Source organism: Morone saxatilis, unplaced genomic scaffold (genome assembly GCF_004916995.1).
Source record: "Morone saxatilis isolate NCDOM2014 unplaced genomic scaffold, NCSU_SB_2.0 Contig9, whole genome shotgun sequence".
Classification (NCBI taxonomy): Eukaryota; Metazoa; Chordata; class Actinopteri; family Moronidae; genus Morone; species Morone saxatilis.
Window position 1 is genome coordinate 3,202,856 of NW_023340268.1, and position 13,121 is coordinate 3,215,976.

At 40.6% G+C, this 13,121-nt stretch overlaps 1 protein-coding gene across 3 annotated transcripts in view; it reads left to right on the top strand.

Moving 5' to 3' along the window:
* pvrl2l (PVR cell adhesion molecule related 2 like) overlaps positions 1-13,121 on the top strand; it is a 260,306-nt gene that overhangs the window by 580 nt on the left and 246,605 nt on the right. The gene's annotated exons all lie outside the window — the stretch shown is intronic.

The window sequence follows — 13,121 nt, forward strand, 5'->3', positions numbered from 1 at the left end:
CCGCACTTCCAGCCCGGTGTGCCCTGAATGTGGGCGATCCGGAGCACTTCCAGCCGCGCCTCCCGCGCCCTGGCTGTGCTGCATGTATTCACTGTCACGTCTCTGTGTCCTCTCTGGTGGCTGTTTAGATAGACTGTACTTGCAGTAAAAGTTTATTGTCGAAACACTCCAAACGTGTGCGTGGAGTTTCGGTAAGCCATTACGCGAGGTGTGGCTCTCCTGGTGTGTGCTTTTTGTCCTAATTCCGCGCAGCTTCAGACGGCAGGTGACTGTTCAGGAAGCCTAATCCTCTCTGAGCCTCTACAAACCCTTCCAACACGGCTGACCTGTAATCAGTGTTTACCTGTTGGAAAGTGTGTAAGGGAAATGGAGCGTAATCAGAGCCGCAGGTCTGATTACTAACCATTAAAAATAATGGCAGAAATTGGTCCTCATTCTGCAGAGCAACAGGGTGGTGATGGGAAACACGGTCTCGGCAGGAAATGAGAAGTGCTCGGCCCCTACTCTTCAGGTGGCCCTTGAACAATGATTGTTGAGAGCCCTTAATGAATATGCACAGCAGTAATCCTACAATAAAATGCAGACTCTATAGAAATATAGTAGTAAAAAAACAAAAGTCAGTGGTTTGTGCCTACATTATTTTATGCTGTTTGTTTAAGGAGGTAACCATGAATCATGACCAGTTTCTAGAGCCTGATGGATATCTGATTTTAGAGACCAGTGCTGATATTAATACCCAAAGTGAAAAATAGATTTAAAAATGGCCCATATTCGTTTTATTTTTTTATACATAAACAATTAACATAACATTTTTTAAAAATAATTCTTTAAATCCAGTTAAAAAGTTGTGCTTGGGTATTAAATTAATGTGTTGAGACAGGTAATGTCAAGGTTGAAAAAAATACTAATTGACAGCAATGGCAAAGATAAGGTGGAAATAACAACTAACTAACATTAACACAGTATTAATAATCTAAATTTACGAACTATAAAAAGACATACAACAAAAAGAAAAACAAGGGTCAAAAATAACTTCTACTGCACCTTCTATTTACGTATCTGCCAAACACTGATACAGATGTTTCTGTGATAAGCCAACACAGGCTGCTCATGTAAGTTGAGCTCTACTGTAAACTGTAAACTCTCGAGTGATGCAAGCACAATGCAAGACACTGTATGAGTATTACAGTAATACCTTAAGAGATAAAATACCTACATTTATGCCAGGTTACTTATTTTGAGCAACACAGAATGCCCAATGTACACAAAGTCCCTGTTGCAGCACTGTAGGCAAGTTATAGTAACACTGCTGTGATTTAAATACTTTCTGATGAGTATTATTGATAATCAATAGGTTACCAGAAATGCATACCAATAAGACTACTCTGAAGTCACTAAAGCAGACACTTACTGAGGGACTAATACGCCATAAACAACCGTAGCAACACTTTATGTCTCTATAAGAACATTACAGTGATAGATATGGAGATAACCATAACCACAAGCTATGATAACTTTACTAAAATGCACCACTGAGTAACTCAGACATGCTCTAACTCCCAGCAGAAACGATTTCGAGAGTTTTTTTCCCCAACTGGGACCAGCGACAAAATTCATAACAGCCGGCAGTCAGGCTACAGTGATCGGCATAAAAATCTGTGAACCCGCTCTGTCAGCATGAATCTGTCAGCCTGTTGTTTTCACCTGGGTGTAACTAGTATCATCTGTCAGTGCCGTCCCCAAATTGTCACCAAAGAAAAAGAAGATGGGTCATTATGGAGCCAGGACATTCGTTGTCTCGTGCATTGACACGCCTGGGAGACATGCCTCTGAGATCAAAGCAAATGGGAGAGCAAGTTATTTCAAGGCTGTGAGCCACAGAGCCTGTGCTTTTTTTTATTATGCTGTAGCATCTGTTGCATAACAGGTGTCAATGTGAACTGTGATTTTGACTGAGTGTACAAGATAGGAGGAAGATTTAACCTTGATTGGAATTTGCTTTGTAATGACATTCTTTCTCTTCATGCATAATTGGGGCAATGTAAGACACAAGAACAGGAAAACCCCAGTGTAATGGCACATAAATGAGGACTACGGTACTGGAGACCCCAGTGCTGTAAGCCATGCAGCACAGGTTGGTGTGAGGATGACGGATACTCAGCTGAGACTCTGCTACATCAGGCCTGTATTGTTAAAAAGCTGTCAGATTGTCATGACAGTATCCCCACAGGTTATGAATTAATTTGAACGTGCAACAACACAACTGTCTTCTCGGAGGAAAAACCTCCACACTTACATTTCAGCTACTTAGTCAGTGAGTTACTGATACTGAATGCGAAAGTAGAAGCTTGATTTTCCAAGACTGTCCTGGCATACGTTGAAACGTTTTTTGAGTAAGACCAGGTTGTGTGTTCGGATTGATGATCTCTATGTGTTTTAAATTATACGGAATATAAACAAGCGCTGTGAAAAAGGGGTCAACGGTGAAACTTTAACCATGATGGTTAAAGAGCCACGTTAACCTTCAGTAAAACAGGCAAAATAGAGTTGAGAGGATATCATTCCACAGCAATGATAATTAAGTCACTTCAGGTGCCCCCCTCCCTTCCTGAACCCATCTCTATATGCCCGATCCTGTGCTGAAATGTCAATGATGATGAGTCCCCTCGACGGCTCGGTGGAGACGAATGGCTGATTAGCTTATCACTTGGAGAGCAGGCGGCCGATGATTATCACCCTCAGAGCAGCGCAGCCTGATTATCGAGAGCTCTTATTAATGACTCATCTCTGCCTCACATTGTGCCATGTTGCTGTTTGTTGTTTACATATTTGTGCAGCCAGTGCTGCAGCCCGGTATAGATTTATGTTGGGTTTCTACTAGTTCGGAGCCAGCGCAGAAGGTTATGATGAAGAGGCTAATCAATGGCCTGCCTTTGTACCTTTGAGCATGGGACCCTAAATAACCACCTGCTAGGGTGCTAGTAATTAAATATCCACTGGTGAAGCATCTGCTGCATTTTAAAATTAAAAATCATGAGACATGTCCAATTTTACTGCTGTAATTATATAGCATACACAACTTCTGACAAGCAAGTTTAAGACATTCATCTGTGAGTTGCCCACTACAACCAGTTGTGTACTTTTGGCCTTTGGGGCAGGAGCATAATTATTAGAATTTTTGTCTTTGCAGGATATTTTAGTTGATTAATTATTGGAACAGGCCTAGAGGCTAAAAAATCTCCCATTATTTCAAAATCAAAGGGCAGTTTGAATAAACTCAGTTTATTGAACAACTTTTTTTTTGCTTTGCATAAATTCTATTTTAACCGTCTTGTGACCTTGGGGTTGAAAATGATTTAGAGTCTCTCCACCATCTGTAAAAGAAACAGCCTGTAGCGCGGAGATCCCAGCCCCATTGTGGTTGATGGCAGATAGACTAAATGTCAAGGAGTGTGTCTCGGGAGAAGTGATCTTATGTGTGTGGAGAGGGTTGAGGGAGGGGTTGCCATTGTTACCTTGAGAGTTGATCATAGGTATCATCACTGGGTTGAAATGTCAATGACCGTGTTAAGCAGCTGGATGTTTCTCTAGAGTCTGTTTGTACGCGCTTAATAATATGTTTTAGCATAGAACCTTTTTTTATTTTTTGGTTATAGGCTTGTTTATAAGGAACTTTGCAAACTGTATTTTTAAGACTTTTCCCAAACAGTTAGAGTGCTACAAAGGCAGACAGGGTAAAGAGGTACAGTAAGTCATCCATGCTGAATGTGATGATGCTTATTGAATGAAATCCTGAAATAATGAGCTTCTTAAACTGATACCCACCCTATTAAGAAAACAAGCTGCTGTCATGTGCTGGACCAGAAATGAGCTGTTTTGGGTCATGACCTGCAGTTTAAGGCTCGTGGGCCCCAGACTCAAATGTCAGTGGCTCCTCCTGGTGAGGCATAGGGATGATAGTCATCCCCCCGAGAACAGACCGTTGATGTTTATTGAGAGCTTATTAATGTCTCACACCAACACAAACTGCATAGTAATGCTGGGGGCTGTTAGCGTTCAGGCCAATTTGTTTGTCATTGTCTGGGCTGTCATGTGTGGTAGTGATTCTCACCCAGAAAAGCGCGATATCAAGTCCTGCTACTGTTAATTACAGCCTTTTCACTCACGAACTGACTTACACATTGTGTTGCGTCACGTGTACTGTGATTTGTTTGTCTGCATTAATGTTTAAGTTTCTCTCCTAATTTTAGCCTCTGGGTTTTCCTTATTGATCAAGGATTAAAATGTTAATGACTTCCCACAATTCTTTGCGGGCTGATGGACTGCTAACTTTGTATTGCAGGGTCTTGCATAATGCTGTTTGCTTGTTTTTGCGCAATCAAAGAAGTTTTGATGCTCTTGTTTCAAAAATTCCCATTGCAGCACTTAAGACCTAGAGGTGGAGGTTGGCTTAGTTGGTCACTCTCAGAGATTGGGAACTGGTTGTCATGGATACGGCTTTTGTGGATGAGACAATTTCACATCCCTTTGTTGTGCAACCATGTGTGGTGTGTGTGTGTGTGTGTGTGTATGTGCTTGTATGGACCTTTTTAAAAGAGGCTTGCTGTAATTAGGGAGAGAAGGTTGGACTCCGGGTTGTAAGAAGCCTCATCAGTCCGGCTTGCAGAGAGTCCAGGAAGCAGGTTTTTATTCATCACCCTGCCTGCCAGGAGCCAGCAAGCATGTCTCTGCGCTTGGTCAGCGTTTTTGTCTTTGTTCATTCCACTTCTGAGGAAACCGGTTACTAAGCAAATTCCAGATCACATTTCTAGAAATAAACCGTATCATGGCTAACACCTTGGCATTCCTTAGTGATTCCTCAGCAAACAGGTGTCAGTAGGAAGAGGGATTACAGAGCGTAGCAACAGGAACAGGGCCATGAATTACAATGGAGCCGGTCCAAGGATGGTCAGAGAAAGGTTTTTGCTTTCAGCTTTCACTGCGTCATGAATGCCTTTGCAGATCACTCACAATGCACACACAAGCTTTCTCTCCCTGCACACACACACGATCAATTTGGCCACCCTCCCTAGTTTGACTTTTACTGCCATGCAGAGTAAAGAAAACTTCCTGCCAGCCTTTAATGCCTTGCTCAGTCTTTCATTTTCCCATTCTTTTATTCATCCATTCTTTCTCCCTTAGTCTTATTCTTTCTCCCTCTCTTTGCCCTCTCATTCTTTTGCTCACAACCCTATTTTCAGCCGGCCTGGCTGGCTGTTGCTCCGTGGCAGCTCCTGAGTGGGGGACCTTTTGTTGGAACAGCTTTTGGTGGAATTAAAAAGGGCTCCAGTACATCCCCCTCCTCTCTCTTCCTCACTCCGTGCACTCCGCTGCTCTCAGTTCTTCTAGGCCTCATTGTTTAGAAAGAGAGGGAGCTAGAGGGGGTAAGAGAGAGGGGGGGTTTAAAAGTGTGAAAATGTTTAGACAAGCGTCCCTACTCTGTCTCCCAGTCTGTCCTGAACTCGCCTGTTTCACAGACCACAGTGAGCAGCGTCCATCCACTCCTCCTGTTCAGTCACTGTTTCCTATCCAGATATAGTCAGCTGGTGACAAAATGGAAATTGCTTTCACCGTCTGTGTGGGAGTGCAGCGGTGGGTCAGGCTGTGATGTGACTTTGTGACATTTCCTGTTGTATCCATGTGGGCAATTAATAACTGCACTAATATTGTTTGCTTCATTTGTGTCATTATTGAGCCTTTAGCCTTTTTTCCTGCAGAGGGGATATAAGGCCAACTCTCTGTAACGCATTTACCAAAATTTGACAATGTTAGCAATAATAAAACTTGTTTAAAGAGCCTTAACTGTGTTAATGCTAACTGCAGTGAAAATCACATTGAGTGCTGGGTAAAAAGATTATAGACCAAGATGATATACAAGGTAATTAGCACAGGACATTAAATATATCATCTGCATTACTAGCAAGATGCAGTCACCAAACCACTTAACATTTTAGTCTGTGTTTAACTATCCACCTGTTTATAATCAGTACAATGACATACATTTGGGACTATCCATGCACTTGCAACTGATCCTTTTTTAAGATGAACAGAATCAAAAACCACAACACCATCTCAATTTACAGCTTCTGAAATGACATTAGTGCTGGACTTCAACACAACACCTCAACTCAGATGTCAACAAAAATGTTGTATGATTGGTTCCATGAAAGGAAGTAGAATTTAATGTTATTGTTAGAAGATTGGTATTGTTAATTAAGTAATTGTATTTCATCAAGCATTTTGTATTCCTTGTAAGTAGCATGGCGTCAATAGGATCTTTACCCCTCCTAAATATATTTATATTGAATATACAACATTCATTATTTCAGTTTTTCAGTTTCAGAATCAGTCACATCCTGTTATGTTTAGATGAGTGGTTGGAAAGTGTTTCTGGGGATGCACAGGTCACAGATGCCAGTAAGATAAAAAAAAAAAAAAAAAGTAAATTTCCTGACCTGGTTCTAGCAGTAGAAAGGCCATTGTCAATTGTCTTCAGCCTGTATTGCTATTGCCAGACCCATTTTCTTTACAAACCTTTGGTTGCAGATATTCTTAGGCATCCAAAGATATAAGTTATTCATCATGAGCTATAACTTTTTACCAACCTACCCTGGCCGCTTATTGGACAGCCAATTGGACCAAAACTACTTGACTTTTTGTACAGCAGTTTCTACAGCGAAATACTAACCAGCTCTACCTTATCTGCATTTCATAACCCAACATAAATCATCAAAACATGGAGAATCCTAATGTCTTTTTGGAGTGAATTTAGAAACTCAACACCTCACTGAAGTAATGCAAATGGAATTGGGAAAGAATAGAGAGAGCATCGATTTATCTCTGCTCCCCCGTCCATAAATAACTGTCCTGCTCTGTGTAGCCTGGAGACTGTTAGCAACAAGTTGTGGAGGTCAGCAGCTAGCCTGCCAGCAGAGAGAGGGAGACTCTGTCTGTATTGATGAAATGTTAAAATGAAACAGGGCTAAAGACAAGGATTTGAGTGAGGCTAACAGTCTGGCTCCTGTCTCACCTCTGTTAGCGTCCTTGGCTGCTTCAATATCATCGTCTAAATTGACTGCATCGCCTCTGAGTGCACGTACGCATGCATTGGTGTGTCGATAGCGATCGTCTTGATCGACTGCGTCCGCTCTGACAGTGTTGTTTCTCATTTGCATAACGCAAGTGAACATCTCTCCTCCTTACCCTGTTCACAAGCGACTACTGTTCACACAGCAGCACATTTTTATGCGAGTCACACGCACATTAAAAGAGAATACCGGTGTCATTTAGAGTTACAGCCCATTTACTACTGCCTCCGTCTAGTGTACGTTTCCCCCAATCATTCTGAAATGCTTGCCATATATAATTAGATCATTTTTTGTCATTTTTTGAACATACAAGCTCTGCAGTTATTTCAAACCTGGTTTGAAATGAAAGGCTGTCCTGGCAAACAAAGCAACCTTATGTAAAAAGACATGGATGTGACAATTAGGTTTGTCAGGCTGCATGTATTTCAGGGATTGTTTCCTGGCGGAGATTACCATGTCTTCCTGCGAGTGTCAGATGACTGACAGGAAACAGACTGGTGAGAAAGTCTTGCCTACATTTTATATTAACAATGAGACATGGGTTCCTGTCTGCCTATAGTAAGACATTGATATATTCTCTGGTCCAGGACACGTCACTGAATGTGTGGATTGACGTGAAAAAACTAGACTCAACTCACAAAAAAAGTACACCAACTATAACATTCATCATGACCCTAACATTTTATTTTTTCCAAAAATAAACTGCATTGTGATTCTGAAATGTTATAGGAGGGGAAGGAGGAGTTCTGTTTAACGGTATGCATAAGTATGGTTGTATGATAGCTGGTGTGGAGTGGACAGATTTCTCCATTCCACAAATCTGATTCAGCCACACTTCAGAGACACTAAACCCCAAATTACGTATGTGTATGTGGACATATCACTATTGAAAACCCATTTTTACAATATTCTAGAAGGTGAATCACTCTTCACCCTCATTTACCCACAGTTTACTTATAAATCAGCTCACACCCAAACAGTACACAAACACAGATGTACAGACAGGTTGGCCCCCCCTCCCTCGCCTCTTCCTGGCGGTCGCTGTTAAACCTGATTAATTGCTTCCGTATCCCTCACTAATTTAGCTGTTGATTGAGAGATTCAGTGTGACAGCTGCAGCACAATGCTTTGTCTTTCTCCCTTTCTTCTCTATCTTGACACCACACTACCTTACTACTCCCCCTAAAAAAAACCCCTCTTAATTCCTGACCTTCCCGTCTCTAATCTAAAGTGGTGGGTCAACTCTCTATTCACACAATTCATGGAGTAGATTTTCTCCTGTGAATCCAAAATTGAGTTTTTTTTGACACAAAAGGTTGATGTTCTCTTGACATGAAACTATTCAGTATTCCAAACAGATCCAGACATCCGGTCTTTTGGCAACCGTCGATGGACGTTTTCATTTGCATGATAGAATTACAGAATTCTTTCAAAGGCAGGATTTTCAATTTTCTTCTCTAATAGTATATCATTGTCAAATGACTTGAGATATTGCCTGGTGCTTTTCTATAGGCCCTGTGGGCTTTCTTCTTGTAGCTCATTTCATTATTTCTCTTCCCTGCTGCTTTTGATGCATACACTTACCTGTCAGTCAGCCAGAAGTATCTTTGGCTGTTTCTTTTTTTCGTAACAGAGGATCTAGTCCAAGTCCTCCTCAATTAGACCAAATGAAAGTGCAAAACAGATTAGTGAAACTATTGCTTGTTAATAGCTACCACCTAACATCTGTCATCCTCGTAACTGCTGTTTGTCATTGTCGGCATGATGAGGTTCAGGGTAAGTGTAACAATCAGATGTCTTTGCACAAATGTTACCAGAACAAAAGTCTGTTTATTGTGCTTTCTGTTCAGTGATTTAAATGATTCAGATTCTTGGAATGAGCCTCAGTAGTGTAATCATGAGTAATTTCGCAATAACAAGCAGGTCCAGCATTTTACAGGAAAAAAGGGAGTATAGCATTGTACAGCACTGTGTGTGTGTGTGTGCGTGCGTGTGCGTGCGTGTGTGTGTGAGTGATCTCATGACAAGCTCCCTCTGTTAGCTGCAGTGACAAAGCCATGGTGGACTGTGTGATGGGTGAGGATGTGAGTTATTGTGACAGACAGAAAAAGATCCACACAGACACACACAACACACATCCAACCAAACCATCTTTTCCTCCCATATCTATATCATCTATCCCACTTTTAAGATTCTCTTTTCTTCTCGTTTCTCTTCTTTTCTCTTCTTTTCTCTTCTCTTCTCTTCTCTTCTCTTCTCTTCTCTTCTCTTCTCTCACAGTGAAATATTGCAAATGGATCAAAGCCAAGTGGCACAGGGATTAAATAGCTCACATGCTGAAACCCAAGAAATCATTAATGACATAAAGTTCTCTTCAGTGGCTCAAAATTCACTTACAGATGACAACTGTCATAACATCAGACCTTTGAACTGTAACTGCACTCTTGCTCCAGCCATGGGACAAAATGTTTTAAAAGATTATATTTTATAGGGGTTTTCCAGTTTAAAATGACAAGGAATGTTCTGGTTTAAAGTTAGAGGATTGTGTCTGCCTGAATATTCGCTCCCACTAGATCAAGGACTTAATTTAATCTAATTTAATATTGAAGTAACACATTGGAGAAAAAGAACAATAACTAAAGTGCTTAAATTCAAGAACAATGTTACTGTTTAAAATCAAAGTTGTGCTTCACAAAATAATATTAAATTAGGTTGGAGACAACAAAGGATACTGTAGCTGTCCAACAAAAAGAGTAACTGTGTTATTATGAGCTAGGCAATTATGGCAATAATCTGCTAATCTGCTTGCCACATTGAAATTGGAATATCCATCCATCCATCCAATTTCTAAACCGCTTATCCTGTTTAGGGCTGCGGGGGCTGGAGCCTATCCCAGCATGCACCAAGTGAAAGGCAGAGCACACCATAAACATGTCCCGAGGGTATACCCCCTGTGTCATTCAAAGGGCTTGAAATTGGAATATGAAATCCAAAGTAGAAAAAGCAGCACTTTTTCAAAATGCAGTTACAGTTTGGTTGTAGTATGGCATGAAACACAATTCACTACAAAGGCATTCTGTGGAGCTTTATTGTAAGAGTTCTGTTTACATTACATTCATTGTTTCTCACAAAAACACACTGGGTGAATGAATTCCCTTCCACACAAAACAAAACAGATTTGTGTAATATTTTAGACACGCCTTGTTACGCCTCTTTGCTTGTTATTGGGGCCGACTGATTTAAGGCTAGTCTAGTCCACAATCAGTGGACTAGTGTTAAATCGGCAGTACTTGTGTACTGCATGTGCCCATGCATCCTCATGCACCATACGAACAAAACAAAGGCCCAGAAACATTGCTCCATACCACCACTAGTGGTCAAAGACTCCAGAGAGTACCTTTTAGTTAAGGGACTTCTAAATCCACAGTGAGCTGTGAAGTTTGTGTCAGGGGGTTCTTAACTTCCCAGTCTTGTGATTTTTCAGTAATCACAGGTCTGAGTGGATTAGCCCACTTACCAAAATCAAAATAAAGAAATGTATTGTTTATCCCATGTATGGAAAATGTATGTGTTTTAAGTCTTTTAACTCTTTAAATGGAAACTCTGAGTTTGAATTTTTATTTGTCAACCATCAAATATACTTGCCCCATCAGTATGAAAAGCTTTTGTTCAGCTAAAACCAGTAGCATTCTAGTTAAACAATAAAGATTGGCTTATTGTATTGCTCTTTGGGATTGTGAGGTATTGCAGGTATCATTATCTGCAAAATTATTACCTCTGAAAACGGTTGCATTACTCCTGTTGTCATTAATACTAAAGCATGTCATTTTAAGATGGGTCCTTAATCCATAGGTGAGCTGGTGAGCTCACTGAGCCAGCTGCACACCCCTCTTTCTCTTGGTGTTTGTGTTTACCTAAAAAAAAACCCATTAACTAAGGAGCTTGGATTGGAAAATAGAAAATGACATATGTGTCTGGGCCTCTGACCTGTCCGCCCCTGCATCCCAGAGTCTATTTCCAAGCGTTGGGCATTTCCAATGTAAGGAGGATTTCTTAATCCCCAGGGATGAATCTGAGGATTGAAGTGAAATGTTTCAACTGTTCTCGTTTTCCCACCATGCGAGCATCCTGACGGGTGGCAGACTGGCTGCCCACTAGCTGGACAGAGAGAAAAGGGTGCTAATGAGATGTGCGCTGCTCTTTCATGTGTGTCCTCTCCTCTTCCCAGCATGCTGTTTCTCTTGACTCTGTTGGTGTCTAAGCTATAAGTGTGTAGGTTTCTGACTGCTAATGTACAAAGTGACCGTGTCTGAGCTGAAAAGTTAAATAGGTCTGGAATTGAATCAGGCATTTTTCTGTATGAAAGGCAGTGTGAAGGGGAGCGTGTTAATGAGCTGGTTTGGAACATCACTCGATCCTCACAGTCATCAATAGCATGAAAACTCTGGCTGAAGGGACGAAGGATGGAATGAGGGAAAGCGAGAGAAGACTGATAGTCACAGAGCTAAAAGCTAAAGCTGTGCTTAAATAAACTAAATCAAAAAACAACCAAAGTAATTGATTGAAGACTGTAGCAGTCAAATGAATCACCACATGTCTTTCCAAATGTCTTCTTTCACAGAAATGCACCATTTCAAACGGAAATGCTCAGAAATGCTACCATCCCAGTTCACCTCTCATAGAAGATAGGTTCTTTTTTTTGTGCGTATGCCTTTAAAAATGAACAAGATTAAAGTGATGATGAGATACCTCATCTGATAGTAAAGTCATATTAAAGTTTATGTGTAGATTAAAAAAATCCTAGTGGATGAGGCCCTATCAAGTAATCAGTTTAAAGCACCAAACTTGTTGTTGTGCATGTTTAACAGACTATTTAGAGCTTGCAATGCATTTTTTAAATTGATTTCACATTTTCCAGACAGACATTTTCTGTTTTTATCACAGTATAAAAATCAATGTGCAGATGCTTGAAACCGTGCAGAGTGAACATTTAGTCATTATTTTTTGGACCCGTCACTTGCAGTAGTAAGCAGGGACTTCTCAGAAATTGTTTCCTTGTTTGTGAAGCACAGATGTCTGATGGTTGGCTGCCGAACAGAAACCTTTTCAATCCAGGAAGCTACAAAAATTCAAAATGATCATTTTCACAGCATCTGTGTTTGCTTGTTGTTTGTCCTCTGGGTTCGATTTAATTTTTTTCTTGACAACAGAGCTTGTGAATCCAACGCTTCCCACAGCCAACTCAAGGAAGGGGGAGCTTCCTTGAGGTAACTATCTTAGGCAAGTGATAGGTATCTGAAAGATAATTATTAAATCGAACTAACATGAAAAAAGCATGACTGCTAGTAAGATGGTAAATTAAAACATAGTATGAAAATGGTTGGTAATTTAATGGACTAGTATGCTTAACCACAAGTATAGTCCTTTTTAAATTTCCATATGTTTTCCTCCCCAGTCTTCAGTTGTTGTTTAAATGGTTGGAACTCACGGCACATTCCCATCAAGCACCATGGGAGATGTGGTTTACACAGGATTGTGTATTGTGGCTCGAGTCCTGGATTCTGCTCCAGAATTGTAGCAGTGGGTATTTGTCTCTGAAATTCAGTATTTACCACATTAAACTATACTTACCTGACAGAAAGCGATTATATAAAAAAATGATTGCTACTATGAAAATAAAATGTGATGTATTAGTAGTCATGCAATACTTTTGCATTTTGGAAAATTGAGTCATGCAGTGATAAACTACTGGAATGATGAATTTCAACATTACTTCTGAAAATTGAAATGCATTTGGTTTAAACCTTCCAGTCGATGCTCTGTCCGGTTGGACTGGCTTGCACAGAAGGCAATCATAGCACTGAGCTTATCATTGCTCCATTACAACTCAGTTGGTTTGAGATGATAGTAAACATTATGTAATTGCTTGTTAGAACTAAATACGCAACAGGCATGATGGGTTAAATGCCAATTAGCACTGTGTGTGTGTGTGTG